Genomic DNA, 23,183 nt, shown 5'->3' with positions numbered 1-23,183 from the left:
TGGACAGATAAATGGGTAGATAAACAACTGTGAAAACCCATAATACAATGAGTATTTCTAATCCACATAATATTCTAAATGTACCTACTTCATTTATATGATTATATCTTCCCCCAAATCATAAAATCTCATTGTTAGGAGGCAAAACATATTTGTTGTTTTAGTCCTCATGGTATATAGATGGTTTAGTACATTCACATGATAACTGGGCAATTGATAAATTAAGCATATATTTGCAATAACACTCCATTAACAATATTTTAATTTAGGAAACTTAAGATTATAATCCTTAAGGAAATCATTCTGGCAACCAACCCAGCTTTTGCCACTGACTATACTGAAAGATAATATAGAGCATCACTCTTCTCTATTTACTACAGTTTGAGAAGCAATGGGAGTGTAGGAATAGGAGAAAGGAAAGAATGTTTATAATTTCATTTCAAAGAATGCACTGGAAAAAAGCTGGGAAATAAAACACTGAAATCTAATAGTGGAGTCATTCATAAAATTAGGGAACATGCTGGCAGATGTTAGGAGAGTTAAAAGTAGTAGGTAATTATAGAAGAAGGAATTTTCTCTGAAAGAGAGTTAGCTGTGTCTGACTAGGAAATTAGATTGCAGGTCCTGCTCAGTTTTATTCTCCACTCAATCCTGGAAAATTTGATAACTTCTGAACCATTATTCATTCACACCCACGTAATCCAAGTTTCCTAAGTATAGAATTTGACTTCAAGCAATATTGACTACTCTCAGAAATACCTTTGATTATGTTTGAGATAAATGAGATAATAGAAATGAAAGAAGGTGGACCTATGATTGTTCACGATTAATAACATATGGTTGATGTTACCTAAACAAATATTTACAAATGTAATTACACTGCAAAATTAAAATATATGGTCTCTGTTTTGCATGGGATAGAGACAGTGAAGGAGGACTAGTTGAACTTTGTGTTCAATTCTTCATAACCTTATTGTTCTGTCACTAATACTTATCTTTTCCTTCAAATTAGATATCTACCTAGGTAAATTTCAAAGATCACATCAAAATAGCACTGCCACAAATTAATCATCATCCTTCCAACTCTAAAATTCTAAAAAGTTATAACATTTGATTTTGATATTATCATGTTGTCTTCAAAGTCTAAAATCATACCATTATGAGAGATAAAGAAAAAAGAGCAGGGATCTGGTATGGAACTTTCTTAATCATTAAATATTTCTATTCATTTTTTAAAAATTCATTAAAGATAGGCCAGACACAAGTCCGAGTATCTCAGATTAGGATGTTATTTTAACAACATGTTGAAACAAGCAATGAAAACATTCTAGAAGCTCTGTGGACCCTGTATTAATGGTATTTTATGTTTATTGCTGAAGTAAGAAAACCAGTGTACCACTTAAGAAATAGGGTCAATAATATCTGCTATACTACCTGGAAAGGAAATAATTGTAGTGCTAAAATTATTTTTTAATTATTTTTAGCCATTGGCTATGTTGTAATTAGCAAAATATGGGAGCTTAGAAACATATGCTCAATGAAAATGGACTCTAGGAAGGAGTAAAAGTTTTTCTTGGTGGATTATGTTGGATGATATTGTTTTAGAGTATGTTGAATTTACCAAAGACTTTTTAACCCTCATAATAATTTACATAAAGCAAATACTCCATATATTATGTATTTTAAAACACTAATTTTATATAAATCAATTTTCAAATGAAACATTCTTTTCATTTCCCAATTTTCACTGAAATGACCTGTAAAATAAATGAATGAGCAGATTCAAGTGAACTGAATTATTAAAACAGAAAAACACTAGCAATACACTGATTAAGAAAATTCATATTTTTAACTACCTTTGGTTTTGGATAAGATGGTTTTTGTTTGTTTAAATCCTTTCTTTGGCTAGTTTGAATATATTAGGATTCTGGAAAAAGGATGGGAAAATGTATATGTTTGTATGTTTTTCTTTACAAGACTCTTGAAATCAAACAAGTTAGGAAACAATCACTTTGTCTACTTTTCTTATCCATAAAGTAGTATGTGTTGATCCATAGTGCTTTGAAAAATCAGCATGTTGGATAGGCTTGCCTAATATGCCCAGAGCATAGGAAATAGAAAATGCAAAATGGGGTCTGGTCAGTTGAACTGGAGTAGAATAAAAAATATTATATTTTCCTGGGTTTTATGTGTTAAGATTCAAACTGTTGAATTACTGTTCTATTCATATTAGAATCTATTTGGGCATTAAAATAATTAATGGAACCTTGAATCAGAAATCTCTTAAAGAAAATTAAACTTCATTCCCAAAGTTCTACATATGAAGATGTATTCTCTTCATGAAGATCCATTAAGTTCATCTCTTTCAGCTCACTTTAGGATTGAAATAATCTTGTACCTAGCCATATTTTTTGAACATGGTATAAAATAATTTTCATATACAAATGCATGTTTTCAACTTACCAGATGCCTTAATTTAAAATTTTATCAGGGTCTTTACAACAGACATGTGAGACATTCAAGGGTGGATGATGCCATCTTCTAATCACCTCCAGGCTTAGCTCGATGCCTGATACAGTTTCTGATATATAAAAAAAAGATTTTATTAATAAAATTGTAAGTCAAGGAGTGCTTTTAAATGAACTATATTGACCTTCCAACAACTCTATGAATATTCCTATTTTATAGGTTCACAGGAAGATTAAGACAGAAAGTTACTTAACCTGCCTAAGCACATACAGTATAGTAATTTTAGATAAATTAGACATTACTTTTGCATTAATTTTCAGTCAGAAATGACATGATTTGTGTTTATTTAAAGACTCAAAATTAGCAAAAAATTTTAAAAAGTATTAGCTAACAGGGAATAAAGTTAGTGCCTTTAGTCATCTAACCAACGTTCAATTAAAAACTAATAAAGTCTAGTTATATTTTCAGTGGACAATGAGAAATGTTAATGTCTGAAGAACATACTAAATTTATTCTTTCATTTTTTCCTGTCACATGCATAGTCAACCTTCATTCTTTAAACATTGTTTTAAAAATTTGTTTTATTAAAAAAAGTAAGCATTGTTTTTGAAATACAGACTATAATGCTTATATTTAAATCAATTCTCCCCTGGATAGGGTAATATTAAACCTAGTTTTTATCTATCTAATCAGAGTAGAAAAATTTGCATTAATTATATTTAACTGTTTTGAAGTTAAATAAAGGTTTATGTAAAGCATGAGCGAGCTTAAGGTTGTTTAAAATATCTAATTTGATGATATTAATATTTACTTCGCAGACATTTTGTGACACTGCTGATCCAGGAACTCATATACCTTGAAATTTATTCATGCACATTTTTAATTCTACCGTTTCCTAAATTGGGTATGTTAGATTATGTTATTTCCATCCTAAATTTTGCTCCTTGAAATGAATATGGTGCATAATTATGGAAATGACAGTGGTACTTAGCTCTGCATAGCAACAGAGACTATATGTTAATTTTTAATACATAGTTCATTTCAAAGAGTGTTTCAATAACTCCTCTGTATTTATTACCTTGTTCCTTATATAAGTGGAGATAAATATACTTGATAATAATAAAATTATTATGATTAATTAACTCACCCAGAAAAAGGTAAGAAAAGTTAAGAAAACTACCTTAACTACCTTTATAATCAATACTTTCTGAAATGTTGTACCTTTCATACAATTATTCAGAACACTTGTTTAAATAGCTTTATTTGGTAGTATGTTTTTGTTCGGTGATTAACTCAACACATATCAGGTCACATTAATTGTGAGGAAATGAAATAAAAAATATAATACTCTAATAATCTGCTGGTTTACTTTTGGGCAACTATCTTTATTTTTTCAAAAAGGGTTTTATGAGATATTGCTCTGTCCTTTTTATTTTTAAATCCTGTCATAGAATTTATTTTCTAATTAGAGCAAACACAGCCTAATTAGTTTCTCTAATATTTCCTATTGAAGGACACTATTTTGTGCTCGGCTAATAATTACTCTAGGATTAATGGATAAAATGATAACATGAGATCATCCATTTTGTATTTAAATTTTCATATTTATATTTAGAATATATGGCATGCAATTTCCAGCAAGTGAATGAGAGAATCCAAGTACAGTTCTCTATATCTTCATAGCAAAATAGAACTAAATGTTAAATACTACCTTATATCAAATGACTACTGAAATTAACACAATCGTTTTTGCAAATTATATTTATTAAATGTCACTGTATCATAGGGAAAATATATTAAAGATATTGAATTTCAACTTCCTCAAAAGTCTTACAAAGAAATATGATTTTTTCAAAAATTTCTTTTTATAAAAGCCATTAGTAGAGGTTTACAGATGGACTTCAGGGAATCCATGAAATCTTTGAACTGGTTTGCCAAATTGTGTTGCAATGTGCACATGTAGATCTTCTCCAACAAATTTCATTAGTTTTAATCAGATTCTCAGAGGTTTATCACCTATTAAAGGTAAGAAAAATGAAATCTATAAAGCTGCTTCCAAGTCTAAATATCTACAAATATCTAAGTGTTCCTGCTTCAGGTATATAACATACTTTGTCCTTCTAGTTATTTTTATTCCAGATTAACAGTGTACATAATTTAAGTAAATTAGCATATTCTTGATTTGAAACAAGATCTAAGGACCTATTCACAAAAATTTCTCCTTTGTCTTCTTTATAAGATGAGGAATTGACGCTAGTTTCTCATCCTATTTGTGTCACAGAAGATAATATGAGCAAAAGTAAATATTCTGTACAAAATGATTAACATTGTGACATTTTAATATTAGTTAATACCAATAGCAAGGAGAAGTATGGAATAAGGACTAGAAGTTAACTTGATCAAAATCCAGAGACTTACATCTTCTTCAAAGTTGTCTTCTCTCCTTCATTTGGAGAGCTGGGCTATTTAGGGTGACATCTGTGCTGATGTGCAGACCATTACTCTTGCTCATTAGGATAAAATGATACCCTGTTAATGTCCAGCAATCATTAAGATTTCAGGAATTATTTATTTACTTATTTATTTTTGCATGACAAATAATCTTGACTTTTAAATGATTGCCTGTACATTTAGCAATAACATGTAATAAGTTCTTGAATTCTATCTATTAATTTTCATTAAAAGAAAGTAAAAGCAGCTCAATTATTCTAGTAGTCATTGTTCTAACTCTTAGAACAAAAGCAGAAAGGACTGCTTTAAGGCTGGCTGCTGCTTAACACAGGTTACAAATGATTATTTACCACTTTTTCATAGGTAAAGACCCTGACCTTTAAGAAAGCCTTAGGGAAATAAAATATTTAATCCATTTTTTTCTTCAAATAGGGGTTTTTGGTACTAGATCTAAGAAAGAAAAAGTCAATATTGCCACATACATAGCTTGAGCTAAATGACAAAGGAAAACAGACAACATATACCCATTAAATATATATAAGAAACAGGAGGTGAAAAGATGAAATTCTTTGCATAAGTTCTAAGACTGTACAAAAAGGCTAGGTTTGCTACTATCCAAAAAGTGAAAGGACCTACTACATAATATACATAATTAATCTAATGCCTTTCCCCAAGAATATAACTCTAGCTTTGCTAAAACTTCATATTCCATGTGAGGGCATCTGAAATCCCCATCCATGGCACAGGCACTCCTCCTTCCCTATTCATTTTTGCAGTAGTTTTCATGGATTTCTGGCCGGATGTCACGAAAAGGCCAAGAGGTTATCCAGGACTTCAATCCTGTTCTGCTGGAAGTAGTTCTGGAAGATAGTCATCTTCTCCTGGGTCTCCTTCTGCACTTTGATGCTGCAACTGCCGTGGGATCCCACAGCCGCAGCTTCGTTGGCCTTGAACTCCTCCGTCCGCAGGAGGCACTGTTCGACTTCAGCCTGAGTTGCTTTGGCCTGCTTCAGCCTCCTGCTCTTTCGCTTGCGAGCCTCGGACACCTTCTCGGCTGTGCGCTTCTCCGCCGGCCCTGCAGGAGCTGCGGGATGCCCTGTGACTGAGAGGCCACGGCGGCAGGGACTCTGGAGGCCGAGGCGAGTGGCTTAGAGGGCTAGAGAGCAGGAAGTATTTCTTAAATATCCATTATTTAGTAGCTTTAAAGACTTAGAGGACCTAAATGAAGTTACTCAAAACTCTAGATTTCACTACAGTCAGATTTCATATAAATTATTTTTTTATGCTTTACTAAAAGATATTTTTGAAAATGATTATATATATATTAAACGTTATCTTTGTATTTATTTACTTTTCCATAAAGATGTATTTACAAATAATAACCCTGGGTATACAAAAAGGTAGCACATATGGTCTCTGCACCCTGCCATACATAAACTAAAAATTTATTTAGATAGAGTATGTATACTTATAAAAATAAATAAAAGTCAGGTGTTTTAAATATTTTGAACCACAATGTAAAGGTGTAAAGGAGTAAAATAAAATTACCCCAGAGAGGTAATATTATGCAATGGTAAGAGTTATATTGAAATACCAAGAGACCTAGAGTTAAATTCTAGTTCTTCCTTTAATAATGTTATCACATTGGTCTAGTATGATCAAATTTTTCTTATGAAAACATAGGAAGATATTTCTCCTATGTATGAAATTTTGTATAACACACAGCAATATACAGTTGAAAAACTTAATTTTACTGACAATAATCTAAAAGTGTTACATTATAATTCTGACTGCTAGATAGTTTTTGATACTTCTGAGTAAACTTAAAATGAAAAAAGTACAAACATTTATCTGAAAGGTTCTCAAATGCATAATTAAAAGCAGTTTAATGGAAGCCATGTAACAGTTCATAGACTGTGATAATTAGATTAGAGGTTTATGTAGCAAGAGAAATTGAAGATAGAGAAGAAAAAGTTTTTAAATCATATTTGTTATTGAGTCAACTTTGTTCCTATGTATTCTTATCATAGAAGTTATATCATTAATCATGTTCCTGGCTCATAATAATTGGACTGCTGTCATGTGTAACATCACCCTTTGAAACTACTACCTAGTTTGAGCCATCACATCACTTTTTACCTCAAGGTTTATAGAAATCACAAATCATCAGGAGCTAAATTATAGTAATTCTACTATCCAACTCTCCATCTTCATTCACTAGTCAATCGTTACACAGAGGGTTTCTTTGCTAAATAGAATTATTTAACATATAATAAATCTAATACATTTAGAATTTTACAGCATATAACCTAATGAATCAATACAAAAATATATGTGCTTTATTTACAGTCGATCTGCCTTTACAATAAATCTCTTTTTTTAACATATGAGAATGGAGACTGTAATATATAACACAAATTTTGTGATATAACTGATCAAGGAAAAGCTTCTATCAGGTGAGACAGGTAAAGTCTAGTTTCCAAGCCCAATTCAGATATATCAGGTCTAGGGTTAGTTTGATCAGGATGTGATTGAAAAAAAAATGCGGTAAGATATTTGAGATCCTCCCATCAAGGTGTGGAGTTTAGTTCACCTCCCTGGGGTGGCTTTGTGACTTGCTTTGACCATTAGAAGGTGATGGACAGAACACTATCAGCAAGTTCTGAACCTAGGTCTCCAGAGGCTTGCAAATTCCTCCCTTGCTGCTTTTGGAACCCAACTACAAAGTAAAGATGCTCAGAATTGCCTGCTTGGTGACGAGCAGCACAACGTGCAACTGTCCTCGTCACCCAGCCAACTTGCACACTTGGAAGTGAGGCCTTCCAGCACAAGAAGTCTCTCAGCCAATCTGCAAACCAACAACAGATACAGGAGCAAGTCAGCTCTCTAGTAAAACTTGGTCCAGATCAGAATAACACAATAACAGCAGAATTTGGGACTAAATAAATGGTACTGTTTTAAACCACTAAGTATGGGGATGGTTGTTGCCTCAGCAAAAGCTAATTCATACAGAAAGTGGCACCTGTAAGGGAAGAAGGGATGCTGCTGTGACGAAAATCTAAAACATGTGGTGTTGCCCCGAGGAGAAGGTGGAAGGCAACATATTTCCCAGTCTGCTATCAAAATTTCCCATTACGCTGCTTTTCCATCCTCTGCTATCAAAGGGAATGCTGTTTTCTCAGCTTTTGCTAAAAGCACCTTCTATACTTTTCTAGCCTCAGCCTGCCCATGCTATGTAATAGTAATAAAAATAGCCAAACTGCCACGTGTGGTGTGATGGTAAATTTTATTTTTCAGCTTGACTAGGTTATGGTGTCCAGTTGTCAAACACTCGCCTATTCGCTGCTGTGAAGGCATTTTGTAGGTAGGATTAGCATCAACAATCAGCTGGCTTTAAGTAGAGTAGATTACACCCTAAAAGGTGGGTGGGCCACATCATCATTTCCAAGTCTTAAGAGCATGAACTGAGGACTCCAGGCATCAAAAGGAATTCTGTCTCAAGGCTAAATCCTCCACTCGTTCCTGAGTTTCCAGCCTAAGGAATTTGGATTAAGCCTTCATTATCACTCTTGCCATATTGTCCTGCCTGGCCTATCCTCTGGATTCAGACTTTCCAGTACCCGCAATCACGTGAGCTAATTCTTTATAACAAATATCATCTGGATCTATAGTTATATATATACAGTATATAGTTATAGTTATAAAGTTATATATATAGTATAGAGTTAACTGAATATATTTATATCTATAAAATGTTATATATATATAAACATACAATCTCAAATACAGACACAAGTCCTGTTGGTTTTGTTTCTCTGGAGACACCTGACTGAAATATGTCATAACTTTGAAAATAAATGTAACAAATGACTGCTTGGCTATAGATAAAGAGGTCACCAAATGTATGTTTGCAATCTCAGTTTGGTTTTATTTATGTGGATGATAAATAACTGCAAGAGATAGACGAGATAAAGAAGGAACCCTTCAGTTTGCAAGCAGAATTTAGGGGGAATATAGAGGAGTCAAAACTTGCTGGATTGGAAAATAAAACTGTCTCTCATCCTGGTCTCCTCAGTTCATAAAATATTTTCAAAGTGATATGAAGCCTGGGGCTGAAGATCAAATCAAACGTGTGGTTGTAAGGCCCCTAAAAACTCCAAAAGATTTAAGGCAGTGCCTAGTGGACCATATCAAATAGATAAAAAAGACTTGAAGGATATTATGGGCATTGTTTTGCAGTCGTCTGACAAGCCTCTCAAAAACAGAGAAGTCTGTTTAGGAAGAAAATTGTAGGTGTTTCTTTTGTCAAATGAGGTGATAACATTTCTAAAATATACAAAGCGCCCCCCCAGCCCCCGCCAAAGAGTTTATGTAAATTCTATTAGCAGGAAAAAAAGCCACTATCTTGAGCAGGAAGGTGTTGAGGTTCATTGAATTACAAAAGGTCTCTGAGTTCCTAACTTTCCACAGGCTTAGAAAGCTACTTAAATGCTTTAAATCTGGAGGGCCTCTTAAGGAGAAGATAGGACATTTCAGAGAAAAGAATGACAAACTAAGAGAACAGTCTGTATCAGCAGAATAGAACGTATTAATAGTAGAGTGGAACTTGCCAGAAGCAAAACCAGACTCTGATGTAGACTCATTTCTTGTCTGGAAAGGGAGAATCTGGAAAGATGTGCCCTGCAGGGCTGCTCTTTGTCTCACTGTCTTTTCTTTTTTAATTGAAATGGATAGGTTAACTCGTATATGGTCTGTGGGAGCTCTGTCATTGTATCAGAAATATCAGTAACTTGTACTTTTCTTTAGCCAAGATAAGGGTGAAATCGACTAGAAAGTAATTTATAATTTACTGTTCATAGTTTGAAATGCACTGCCTTGGAGGCACAGATTGTCAACTCTGTAAATGAAAATATATACACTGATCAGCAGCAGCTGGTTTAACAGGTTAATGAGCAGAATCTTAGCTATGTTGCTAGTGGAGTATAAAAGACCCTCAGTAAGCCTGTGCTTTGGCTCTCCCCTGACAAAGGGATCTCAGATGTATTCTGGAAGTTCACTTTTCAAAGACAAAGCATATCTTCTGCAACTGAGAAAGAGCCCTCGGAGCTGTGCCTGGGAGTCTGAGACCATTTTATGTTTGTCTGAGATTCCTTTCTCCTGCCGAACAATCTTCTTTCCCTTTATGAAAGCCGCATGTGAGTCTACACTGTAGAATTTGTGTATAATTTCACTTATCTATTTGATGCAATTGCTGCAAAGTTTTATATACAGGTTAACCTGTTCTTGTATCACCATTGTATTTTGGGTGTGTGGGGAAACATAAATTGTTCAGTTTAGTTCATAGTTCTCTAGAGATGAAGGGGAGTTGCGTTTAAAGAGCCTCAGCCTCTCCCAGACTCATCACCCACATTTAAGACGTTAATGAACTGAACATCACCTAATTCCCTCTTTCTAGGACAGTAGCCGAAAGCTTCCTGCCTTCTCCATGTATAGGAAACAATAACTCCAGGATCTAAACATTCTCAGCAGGTAAGAACCGCATCACATAAAGAGTTCAGAACCCCAAACAACATGTATAGTCAAGATACTTTTGTTGCTAGTCAAAGGCATTCATTTATTTCTATTTTTTTTTCTTAAAAAGATAAAAATTCAGTTCATTTGGTCTATATTATAAATGGATTCTTGAATAGGCACATCAGTTTGTGCCTATTAATTAAACCTATTGGTCAGCATTATTTGGAAGCACTGGTATTTTTATGTATTAGGGCAAGTTCTGCTCATTTCCCCAATAATCTTATTAAGATTTTGACTCAAAGGAAACAAAAATAGAAATAGAAATGTACAATAGAGGACATTTTGCTAATACTACTGTTAATGAATATTTGACTATTTATTGTCATGGTTCCTAAAACCCAGTGGAGAAATCTTTGAAGTCCAAGTTAAAAAGTGGCTCCACAAAGATCCGAATAATGCATTTCCATTTACCAGAATATGAAGATTCTGTGTGCTGGCTTAAAAAGCTGTGAGAGCTTCTAACAGTACTTGATTGGTTCACTGAAAATTGGAATCGGCTGCGGTTTTATTAAATTAGGTTAAAATGCCAGAAGTTTTGTTGTCTAATGTAGATAATGAATCCATAAGCTTGGAAAAGTAGGATTGTGAAAGTGAATTTATTCTATATGATTTACTCACTTACCTAATCTTTGCTAGGAGGGCAAGGAGACACTCTCTTCACCAAGGCATTAATGATGACAATGGTGAGGAAGTACTTGAATCCATGAAAATCTCTGTCATGGATGACAATATGAGATACTACTCTGATGTAAGTATTAGCAACAGCTCTCAGAAGAGCAAAATTCTGGTTTTATCACTTGTATTACTTAATTGTTTTCAGCAGAGACAAAGAAATAATCCAATTGGTTTTCCCTTCAGGGGTATCTGGCAATAAGAATTTTAATAGTGTTATCTAGAACAGAAAAAGATGGGCAGCCTCTTTTAAGTTCTTATAGGGACTGTAAATTTGGGGGGGGAGGGGAAATGAAGGAAGTGACATAATTATAGATACTAGAAATAGTAAATGTATAATAATGGAATATTATCACTGAATTTACATCTGTAAATTTGAAGCAGTTTGAAGAATTTTGAGAACCAAAGTTATAAAGATTTTACAGTAAACTTTAGGAGAATTTTTTATCACCTTAGGGTATAGGAGGGCTCCCTAAGCAATGCATTTTTCAGAAAGATTTCTTATAACAAACAGGAATATGAAACTATTTCAACAATTGTAGTAAAAAATATGCAAATAAAACAATATTGGATACACTTTTTGCTATATACGTACATATTTTGCTGTGTTTTATATACATATTTTGCTGTGTTTTTATATATATTCATATATATATTCAATTGTATATTTTATTTAAAATAGAAACAATTTAAATATACATAAAGAAGAAAATTTTGTGTAATCATGGTACATTCTTATTATATAGTCATTTAAGAAAATGTAAGGTAGATAAAGGGAAAAATGAAAAGAGAAAACTGCAGACCTGTAGCAAGATGACAATTTTGTAAAAATGTGAGTGCATACTTAAAAAAATTAGCCAAGAAGTACTGCCCAGAAAATTGTTAATAATGGCTGTCTCTGGTGGTAGTTTGGGTATCAGTAGAATGGGGGAGGGTGGGAGGAATGTGGTTGGGGGAGAACTTCCACTTCTTTTCTACAAGATATTTTAGATCCATGATATTTGGCTAGAAATTTGCATATATTTTTATATTTTGTTTCTTTTCCAGATCAAAGTGATCTGAGGCAAAAGCAGGATATAAGATTATGGAAGAGCACCAAATTTAGAGTTAGATAAAATTATGTGCAAAATTAACTCATCTATTAATGATACTTTACTACAAGATTGTAAAGAGTCCACACGTGCACACACACACAGATGTTATAGCACACTTAGAAGAAAGTTATAACTCTTTAATGTAAAAATAAGGACAATTTAAATAATGACTGCATTTTAACATTGACATCTTCATCTCTAATCAGTGTAAAACTAATCAACATGAAATATATGAATTATATTTATAATTATAATTATATATAGTGCTCATATCTCAGATCTTTTAAATGGCTTCTTTATACTGAGGGAAACAGCCACATATTTAGCTGTCATCTCATATTTTTACTCACTTTATTACTTTCCAAATATAAACTAAAGTTATTCAGACATTCATGGTACTTATCTTAAAAAGCTGATTCTATTTACTTGTGCCAATCCAGGCGCAGAGGAAAGGAGATAGTTAGGATATCTAAATATAATTGAAAATATCTTCCCATCATTTATTCTGTATCTTAAGTTCAAGTTTTTCCCAACTGGATACCCTAAAAAAGAACAAACCTACATGTTCTATAGATTATTATGTCTCATGGATCCGACATGAATGCATGAAGATATGTATATGCATATATTTGAATTTGCTTAAATAGGAATGCAATTTTGGAATGAACTACCATGATAATCTTGAATGACTACACAGGAATGAGTTTTGTTCAATTAATTCATCAGCACTCATGTATTACCCATGAATGGAATTTGAGCTAAAAGCCACAACATAAAATATCATATAAACTTTCTATTTTAAACTGTGAGTATATGCATATAATGCATAAAGACTGAAATCTGTTCCATCATATATTTTCTGTCCTAAAGTAATATTTAAGTGTTTAGTCAAAGATATATGACTTGTAAATCATTAAGCTGTGAATGAAAACTGTTGTATCAACATTAAAATATTGTTTGCATGTACAAATATGTACACTTTAATATAGATATATATATCCATCTATATGGATGGAAATGTTCAAATTAATATAAAAATTTAAAAAGAACTGATTATGTATAAAACAAAGATAAGTAGATCTAAAAATTGTATGCCTTTTTTTCAAAGAACTAAGCAGAATATTCATTCAATGTAATTTAACAACATTTTTGTATCTGGAAAATAAAATGAGCACCATTTAGAGATCGCTATTATACTACATTAAATGTGAAAGTAGAGCTGTGACTATATTTATCTGATTATGCAAGTAACTTTATTTGTTTATAGTTGGAGTAACATAAATTTCAGTGATTTTTATACAAATTAAGAAGGTAATAGTAATAATTACTATAGGAGAGTTCTCTATTATATTTCAGAGTTATAGAATATGTTCATTTGATAAATAGTGTAAATATAGATTAGAAAATTATATTTAGCTGCTTTGAATTTATGGATCTATTTAGAAAGTGATTTTCAGCTGTCTAATATAAAATTCACATGAAAACTTGTGTTATAGGGAAAAGTACAAACATTTTTGCATAAGAGATTTAATTACTTGATACCAGGAAGGATACCAGAAAGATTTGAGATAGATATGGAATTGTGATTCTTTTCTCTTTCTGTTTATTAAAAAAATTGAAAATTTTTAGCTTTAAGACATAAATATAAGTTACTAAAATGTCATATTTATAGTAAGAGTTGATACAAGAATATATAGAATAATCAGAAATTACCCTGTCAATTTATTTCTAACTCGTTAGTATACTTTTCTCCTATTTTGAGAATTGGTACAGAAATTGAAGTCTTCGTATTTTTAAAAAGCCTGTTAATTACAGTAGAAAGGACCTACTTTTGCTTGTTGTCACATTCATGGAATAAGTTGGGTCCTATTCCATTCATTTGCATTTGTCATAGACCTCTTGGGATGTTGACATACAAAAGAACCTTTATATTTGAACTTGAGGAATCCTCAGTCCGCAAAAAAGGTTGTTAACTATTTACTTTAATAACAACATTAGCAATTGTATTTAAAATAACTAGCATATATTATAATCAGAATCAACTTCTAAAGTTCAAGAATCCTAAGAATCTAAGAATCAACTTCTATTTTTACAACTCCAGACTCAGCCAATCAGTCACATCAATTAGATGTGACATGGATTCATGGTTTAGTTTCCTAACTGCTAAAAAAAAAAATAGCATATAATGGATTAACTTAGCAACAAGAATTTATTGGCTCATGTTTCAGACGCTAGAAGGCTTGCATCCTTCCAGGGTTGGTATCTTCTGCTTAGGCAGTAATCTCTGGGGTTCCTCTATTCTTCTGCTACATGGCAATGTATATTCAGTGTCTTCTCCTTCTCTTCCAGGTTCCACTGACTGCCAGCCTTTGCCTGCTCCCTCAGTTTCTCTTTCCATGTCCAATTTCATTTGCTTATGAGAACTATGGCCATATTGGATTAAGGCATGCCCCCATTCAATTTGGGTACACAATAACTAATAACATCTTCAAAAGTCCTATTTACAAATGGGTTCATACCCACAGGACCAGGAGTTGGGACCTGAATATGCCTTTTTTTGGAGGACATGATTCAGTCCCCAACCACATGTTATACAGAATATGTAAAAATCTTGAACTCTTATCTTACCCTTGCCCCACTCCCAATCTTGATCAACAGCTTCCTCCTTCTTTTCTGTAAATGACAAGCCCATTCTTTCTTGACTTGGGACAAACACTTGTTGTCACTCTTGAATCTCCTCATTCCACATCCATTCTACAAGATAATACCCTTGGCTTTGCTTTTAAATTTATTTCAAAATTTATTTAAAATTCATATTACTACCCACAAGTCCTCACACAAGCATCTTTAATCTGGATCTTTGAATTCATTTTCATAAATGGTCCTTTCCCTTCTAGTTGGGTTCTCCATATGAAAAAAATCATCTGCCTAAAATGTCTGTCACATCATGTCATTTTCTTCCAAAACCTTTTAAAAACTTTGTTCTTTTTCAGAGTAAAAGCTAAGTCCTGTCATGCTTTTAAGAAATTTAATGAACAAGTCGTCCTATTCAACCTCATGTAATCTGTTCTCTTGCTTGCTCATTTTTGGTACTCTGGCCTCTTTGAAATCCCAATAATTCAACCTGTATGCTACATCTTAGGGCGCTTTCAATTGTTCTCCCATTACCTAGAATTCTCTCTATGTAAATGTTAACCTGGATCAGACACATACTTCCTTCAGAACCTGCTTAGATATCACATAATTAGAAAGATTTTCATTGACGACCCTATATAAAAAAGCAAAACACTTACTGTCTATCCCCATTATCCTTGTGTAATTTAAACCCACTAATCACACATGTAACATATGTATATAGTTGCTTATTATTTGTCTTCACCCCTATAAGAAAGTTTCAGTAAGTCATAGGTTTTGTTTCAAACAATGTATTACTCAGTGTAGGGTTGCAAATAATGTTAGTTGAATAATGTAAATTTAGAGATAAAAAAGATGAATGATACACAGTCCCTGTTCTCAATACAACAACATGACATTTAGGGCTATACTTCCTCTTGCATTAGCCTTCCCCAAATAATAACTCTACTAAACAAACCAATGAACTAAAATATGCCTTACAGAGAAAACTACAATTCATTTAATAATTTAATTTTCGTAAAAGATGTTGCTACTATGTGCTATGTAAGAAGAGCCTGGATAGCAGACATTAGGTAAACATATTCTGAAAATATATTTCATATATATGAAATATGTATGTATAATAAAATATATATAATGTATTATACATTCATAAATATTTGCATAAGTTAAATAAAGATGAAAATGTTTATATTCAGAGAAGCAAGTATATTCTACTTCTAGGATACATGAAGAGACTATAGAAAAGAAAGCATAATTATAAAAGTAATTTAAACACTACCAAGGAGAGATGTAGGCTCAAATACAAATAAGCATTTGTGTTTCCTCATAAATCCTATTATAAAGAAGATAAAACTAGGCATAAGGCCATAATAGTAAAAACAAATGGGTAAAAAAATATTGGAAATGTAAAAAGAAAAGATAAAATAAAAAGAAACTTAGCAGATGAATGAGTAAAATTGTCTTAAGAAAAAGGTGAAAGCAGAAAGCTAATTACTGGCTAGGGATGGCATGCTCAGACTCCACAGAGCAGTTATGAAAGCAAAGACAACAATTACCAATGAAAACAGAGGTATATGTGGAGCTTAAATCCCTGAACAGCAAATTGACTATCTTCTGAAAATTTTAAACAAGATAACTAGGTTTGAGGATACAAGGCATAGCTGTTGCCTAATATTTCAAAATAAAACAGGAAAATTAAGGAAAAATCTACATTGTCAATAGTGAAACACCAGTTCAATTTCATAACAAATGTATGAATTCTGGTGCTAGGCTTATTTACCAATGGGCAGTATATTTTGAGGTTTCTTCTTTGGGTAAAATTGATCAACCCCAAAGAAAAGAACCACTAATACTCTCAGGGAATAGCCTACCAATTAAAGGACTTCATTCACTCAGCCCACAGTAAAGTCCCCTAGCAACCTAGCATCACCCAACACAAAAAGGATCCAGTTAGCTTTCTACTACATCCCTGTTAAATATCATCAGAATGTCAAAAGTTACCTGATGCTTGAGAAAAGCCTCCATAATGAAAGGTATTGATCAAACAACAGAATAAAACAACCCAGAGGAAAATGAGCCAAAGGCAGGAGTAGAAAAATACCTTCAAATAAAAAGACCAAAAGGAACAAAATAATGAACATTCGCAGAGTGTTATTGTGTACATTCAATAATAACAGGAAGCTATATAAGAAGCCACAACCACAGAACAAAAATAGCTCCTGTTAGTGAAATAAATTAAAATAAAATTTTAATGGAATATTTAGAAAATAAACACATAAATATCCAAAATATAGAACAAAAGAAAAAACAGGATTACGGGAAAGAAACAAGGAGAGAGGAAGAGAAAAGAAGAAAGGAGAGGGAAGATGAAAGAGAAGACAAAGCAAGAGCTATAATAACAAAGTAAAATTCCAAAACAGATAATAGAGATAAAGAGAAGAGGAAAGTATCAAAAATGTGTATAAGAACATTTCCCAGAAATAATTTGTATGAATTTCAGTATCATGGAATGCTAGCAGAATTTATTTAGAAATCTAGAGACAAATACCAACAGAAACATCTGAACGTATTACAATTTGGGGTTGTTTTTATTTGTCCACATGGGGTAAGGGAGTGAGGCTTAAGGTATAAGAACTTCTGAGAGAGGGATCCAGATATTTAATTGGGTAAAATGGGAACTACCTGTGGAAAAAAAATAAAATGTTCCACACACTTCGATAACTTCTTTTGGTTCCTTGGAATTTAGACTGCTTTTTTATTAAGTGGTCATAAGCCTCCTGAAGCACACAAAATTTTCTGTTTAGCTGAGAAAGGAATGCCCAAACCAAGATACATCTTAGTGAAATGTGATTATCATGGGGTTATCAAAAAGGTCCTAAAATTTTCAAGTGTAGGGGAAAATTGGGACATGCAAATATCTGAACCAGATGGCATCAGACTTCTCAAATGCAATAATTAAAACCATAAAACAATAGTAAAATGCCATGGAAATTTTAAGCAGAAAGCATTTCTAACTTAGAATTCTATACTCAGTTAAGTTATCAATATAGTGTGAGAATAAAACAAAACACTACAGGATACATTTGATTAAAAATTAAAATTCCCCTTGTACCCTTTTTGAAGAAATTACTGGAAGATATATTTTTTCCAGTGGTAAATAAACAAAAAAAGGGGGGTATAGGCAATTTAAAATACAGTAATGTCAACTTAGGGAAGAAGGAAAATAACTTTGAAGCATGATGGTGAAAGGAAATCTCATTTGACACAAGCTTATAAAAACAGCCTAGATTGAGGCAAGAAGACAATAGGAGAGCTATAGAAGAAGTTGTTATGGAAGAAATTCTCCCTGGAAAGAAATAAAACAGAGATTTACTAATGTGTTTGACCATAATGAGAGGGGATTTCTGCCAATTCAGAGAAAGAATATGACCATGCTTTTATGATAATGATAGTAAAAACTAAGTCACAAAGCAAGGCAATTATTTTCTTGAATAAACTCAAGCTTTTAAAGAAAAGGAAATGCAATCACAGCAAAACTCAGGACTCAGCTTTGAATTTACTTATTTTAGTAATTTAAACACTAAATATTTAGCTAAAATTTTGATAAAACTAGTTGGGATGAGGGCTGTGAGATAGGTATATGAAAGAAAGCTAATCCTATCTAAGACTTCAATAAATAAAATCTAAGCCTAGAAAATTAATGAATTTCTATATAAGCCTTTTATTTAGAAAATGTGGAGGCAAATAGCAATAGAATCATCTAGAGAAATATAAAGTTTTGGGTGCTTTCATTTATTAGATTAGTAAGGGAATAGGCCTGAAGGTATCAGACCTTACTAGTGGGAGACTCAAGTGATATAACTTGTTCCAAGGGTAACAGTCTATGGGGAAAAAAATCTGCATACTGCCTTTAGATAGCATTGGTCTGGGAACCTGGTTAAATTTCCATGTTTATCTTAGTTATTGTGTGTGTGTGTCTGCGTGTATGCAATAATTTCTAACATTAACTACAATGCAATGATGACTCTAATACCTGGAGTTGGGCCAGAATTCATGTGTTAAGGGTACAAGCTCCACAAATTGCCCTTACTTCAGACACCATGTCCAAGTTCAGGAGTCCCAGGCTACTCACACCTCTGACCAACTGACTATAAATTTGAGTACTCCCACCACACCCTCACATTTGATAATTGATTAGAATGACTCACAGAATTCAGGAAGTCTTAGGTTTACAGTTTTATTATAGCAAAAAAGGATACAAAGCAAAATCACAAAAGAAGAGATGCGTAGGGTAAGATCTGGGAGAGCCCCCAAAATCAGTTAGGGAAGTTCACCTGAGTTTGATATCTAGAGCTTTTGTTGGAACTTCATTATGTAGGCATGACTGATGAAAAGTTAGCACTTGTGTGGTTAAACTCAATCTCCAGTCTTCTTTCTCTCCAAGATGTCAGTCTGATAATTTCCCCACCCTCTAATAGCATGCTTAGTCTTTCTGGCATGGCCAGCCCCACTGTAATATTATTGGTACAACCAGCCCACCTTGAGTCATAAAGTATCAGTTGCAGTTGGAGTTGTTCATGAATGACAAAAAATACTCCTCCAATGGGAAATTCTGAAGATTTAGAGGCTATCTATCAGGTACCTGGGAAAAAGACCAGCCAAATTCTTTATTATACAACAGTGTGTGTATGTGTATGTGTGTGTTCTCCTAAGGCCTAACTACAAACACAATCTTACTGTTATGGATTGAATCTTGTCTCTCATAAAGACATGTTTAAGTCCTAACCTCTGGTTTTGTGATTATGAACCCATTTGTGATAAGATCTTTGAAGTAGTCATCAGTAAAGGTAATACCAAAGTGAATCAGGGTGGGCCTTAACTTGATATGACTGGAGTCCTTATAAGCAAAAGAAAATTGGACACAGTAATAGAAGGACACAGATGACCACGTGACAGAGGAAGAGAATGCGTTATAGATTGCGTTGTGAGACTACCACTGCAACACAACAGACCTCAAAGAAAGCATAATCTGTCCAACATCTTGACTTTGGAATTCTAACCCCAAAACCATGATACAATAAATTCCTGCTGTTTAGGCAAACTAGTCTGTGGTATTTGTTATAAAATGCCTGGCAAACTAAGGCAGTTTTTGGTACCAGTGTGTGGTGCTGCTTGAAAAAATACCTAAAAATGTGTACATGTCTTAGTAATTGGATAATGGATAGAGAATGAAAGAATGTTGAGGCACTCAAAAGGAAAAACCTTGATTGCTTTGAAAAGAACGTTGGTAGAAATACAGACTTTAAAGCTGCTCTCAGTGAGGCCTGAGAAGGAAATGATTGAGTGCCTAGAAATTGGAGGAAAGGTGATTCTTATAAAATGGTAGAGAACCTGACAGAAATGTGTTCTGATGTCAGATAAAGGCAGAACTTGCAAGGAATGAACCTGGATATTTAGTTAAGGAAGTTTTCCAGGCAAAGTGTCAAGAGTACCATCTGGTTTCTCCTTTTTGCCTATAGAAAAATGTGAGAAGAAAGAGATAAATTGAGAATGGGACTGTTAAGTGAAAATGAACCAGCACTTGATGTGGAAACTTGACAGCCTATCCAATTGCTGTGTTTTGAGCTTAAGATCATATTAGCCCTAACAGGGCCCTCCTTGAACTTCTAGGAAGTCAAGTTTCCTCCTTGAGTTTGACAGAGACTGGGGCTCCATGCAAGGGCGTGGCTGAACAACATTTGCTAAAAGGATTAGGCAACCAATCAATAGATCTAATCGGACTTACTAAAAGTAAGTCAAAAATGGAAATTCAAATATCCAGGAAAGATATATGGAAGGTCCTTTTGTCTGATGGGGCTGAAAGTGACAGAAATTGGATGAAATGAAGGAAGACTTATCCCAATGGCAGAACCATGTGTGCAAAGTCCTGGGCCAAAGGGATTTCCTTGGACCAAAAGAGAGACACAACTGTTCTGGTGTTTGGAAAGGGCAGACTCACCCTGGTGTTTGGAAAAGTATGGCTGCCATCCTGGTGCTTGAAGAAGTTGGGGCAAACCAGGGGACGGAGCATTAAGCCACAGATTACCCCAAAGACTTGAAATCAGCGGGAATTTTCCCTGCTGGGTTTCAGATTTGCTTTGACACATGTCCCTTTTTTTGCCTTCTAACTTCTCCCTTCTGAATGGCAATGCTTATACTATGTTCCACCATTGTATTTTGGAATCATATAACTTGTTTTCTAAGTTTTATAGGTTCACACATGGAAAAGAATTTTGCCCAGATAGGCTACATTCATAACTGATTTTGATGACAATTTGAACTTAGAATTTTTACAGAAAAGGCTTTATGCTTGGGATGTTGGGATGATGTGAGTATATTTCGCACATGGAAAAACATGTCTTTTTGGGGGGATCCAGAGGGTGTATTCTTATAAAGTCAGTCACATTCCTCCAAACAGACATGGCCAAGCCTTAAACATTGGTCTTATGAATTTGAACTAAATTGTAATTAGAAATTTTGAGGAAGTTAACAGTTCAGTGATGCCAAACTAAATCAGGGTAGGCCTTAATCCGACATGATTGGAGTCCTTAGAAGCAGAGGAAATTTGGTTGCAGAGTCCATAAGAGACAGGTGTGAAAAGAGGCAGTTATGTAACAGAGGCAGATTGAATTCTAGATTGCTGGCAAGTCACAAACATACAGACTTCAAAGAAAGGCTGGTCCAGCTGACACCTTGATTTTGGACTGTAGCCTCCACAACTCAAATTTCTCCTCCTTAAGCCAACTACTCCTTGGTATTTGTTATAGGAGCCTAGCAAATTAAGACATGCACATCCTGTAATAGAGAGTATTCCTTTTTCCTTCCAATATTTATCCATTTTACATATTTTTATTACATTATTGAAAGGCTAGCCCTTCCAACACAATGTTAAATAGAAGAAGCAAGAGTGAAAGTCCTACTGGCTCCCAGTTTTAGGCTATAAGCATTTGTTTTTATATTATTACACAAATGCTACCTATGATTTCTTTTTTTAGATTCTTTATCAGACTGAGGGAGATAGTCCTAGTTTGCAGAGAGATATTTATCATGAATTAGTGTTGAAATTTGTCAGATACTTTTTACACTGCAATTGAGATAATTATATGTTATTATTCCAATTCTCTGTTAATCTGGGCAATTGCATTGTTAGATTTTTAAAATATTTTATTAATCTTCATTCTTGGGATAAACCTCCTTTGTCCATGTTTTCCTGTTTTTCATTCCATGACTTCATAGTATTTTACTAATTATTTAATAAGGATTTTTGCATAGTATTTGTGAGGGATATTAGTCTTCTAATTCCTCCACAAATACTATCATTATAAACATGTATTATCAGGTTTATTCTGACCTCATAAAATGTATTGGGGGAGCAGCTCATGTAGCTAGTGGTTGAGAGCCTTCTTCCCATGGATGAGGTCCTGGGTTCAATCTCCTGTGCCTCCTAAATATATATATAGGAATATATAATCATATATATATATATATGGAAGAAGTCTCTTTTTATTTTCTGAAGAGTTTGTTTGAGATTTATTTCACTACTTCTTTACAAGTTAAATATAAGTCATGAATAAAATCATGGAAGTTCCAAGTTTTCATTTCAGAAAGGTTTTTATTGATGAGTTAATTTTTTAAAAAGGTAAAGGATTGCTCAGAATGTGTATTACTAATATATTCTGCCATATTTAATAATCTATGTCTTTACCAAATTAATTCAGTACACCTAATTCATGGACAGATAAGCATAATGCCTTTGATGGTATTTCTTCATTATCTACAATGCCTATTTACCTGGAATGATGTAGCCTTTTATTTCTCCCTCTTTCCCTTTTTACTGCTTGATCATTCTAGCTAAAGATTTATGAATTATATTAAGTCTCTCAAATAGTTAATTTTTGATTTGTTGAGTTCTAATTTTTACTCATTCACTCTGTTTGCTTACATTGAGTGTAATTGCACTGATTACTTTTCTTTTTTTTACCTTCAATAGGTGGAAGATTGGAACTTTGTTTTCAATTTTTTCTTATTTTTAATATGAGTATCTACATTGTGCATTTAATAATGTAAGAATCTTGCAACCATACACCTTTCAAACTTAACAAAAACATTTCAATTTATCAGCCTATGTGTTATTGTCTTCATGCATTTTATTTCTGTATAAGTTCTAAACCTCTCAAAAAATCATTTTTGCTTTAAACTAGCTATGGTTTAATGAAACTGAGAAAAAAAAAGTGTTTGGGAAGCGGA

Source organism: Dasypus novemcinctus, chromosome 15, assembly GCF_030445035.2.
Source record: "Dasypus novemcinctus isolate mDasNov1 chromosome 15, mDasNov1.1.hap2, whole genome shotgun sequence".
In the NCBI taxonomy this organism is placed as follows: Eukaryota; Metazoa; Chordata; class Mammalia; order Cingulata; family Dasypodidae; genus Dasypus; species Dasypus novemcinctus.
The sequence above is the reverse complement of the archived record's forward strand: the minus strand, read 5'-3'. Positions refer to the sequence as shown.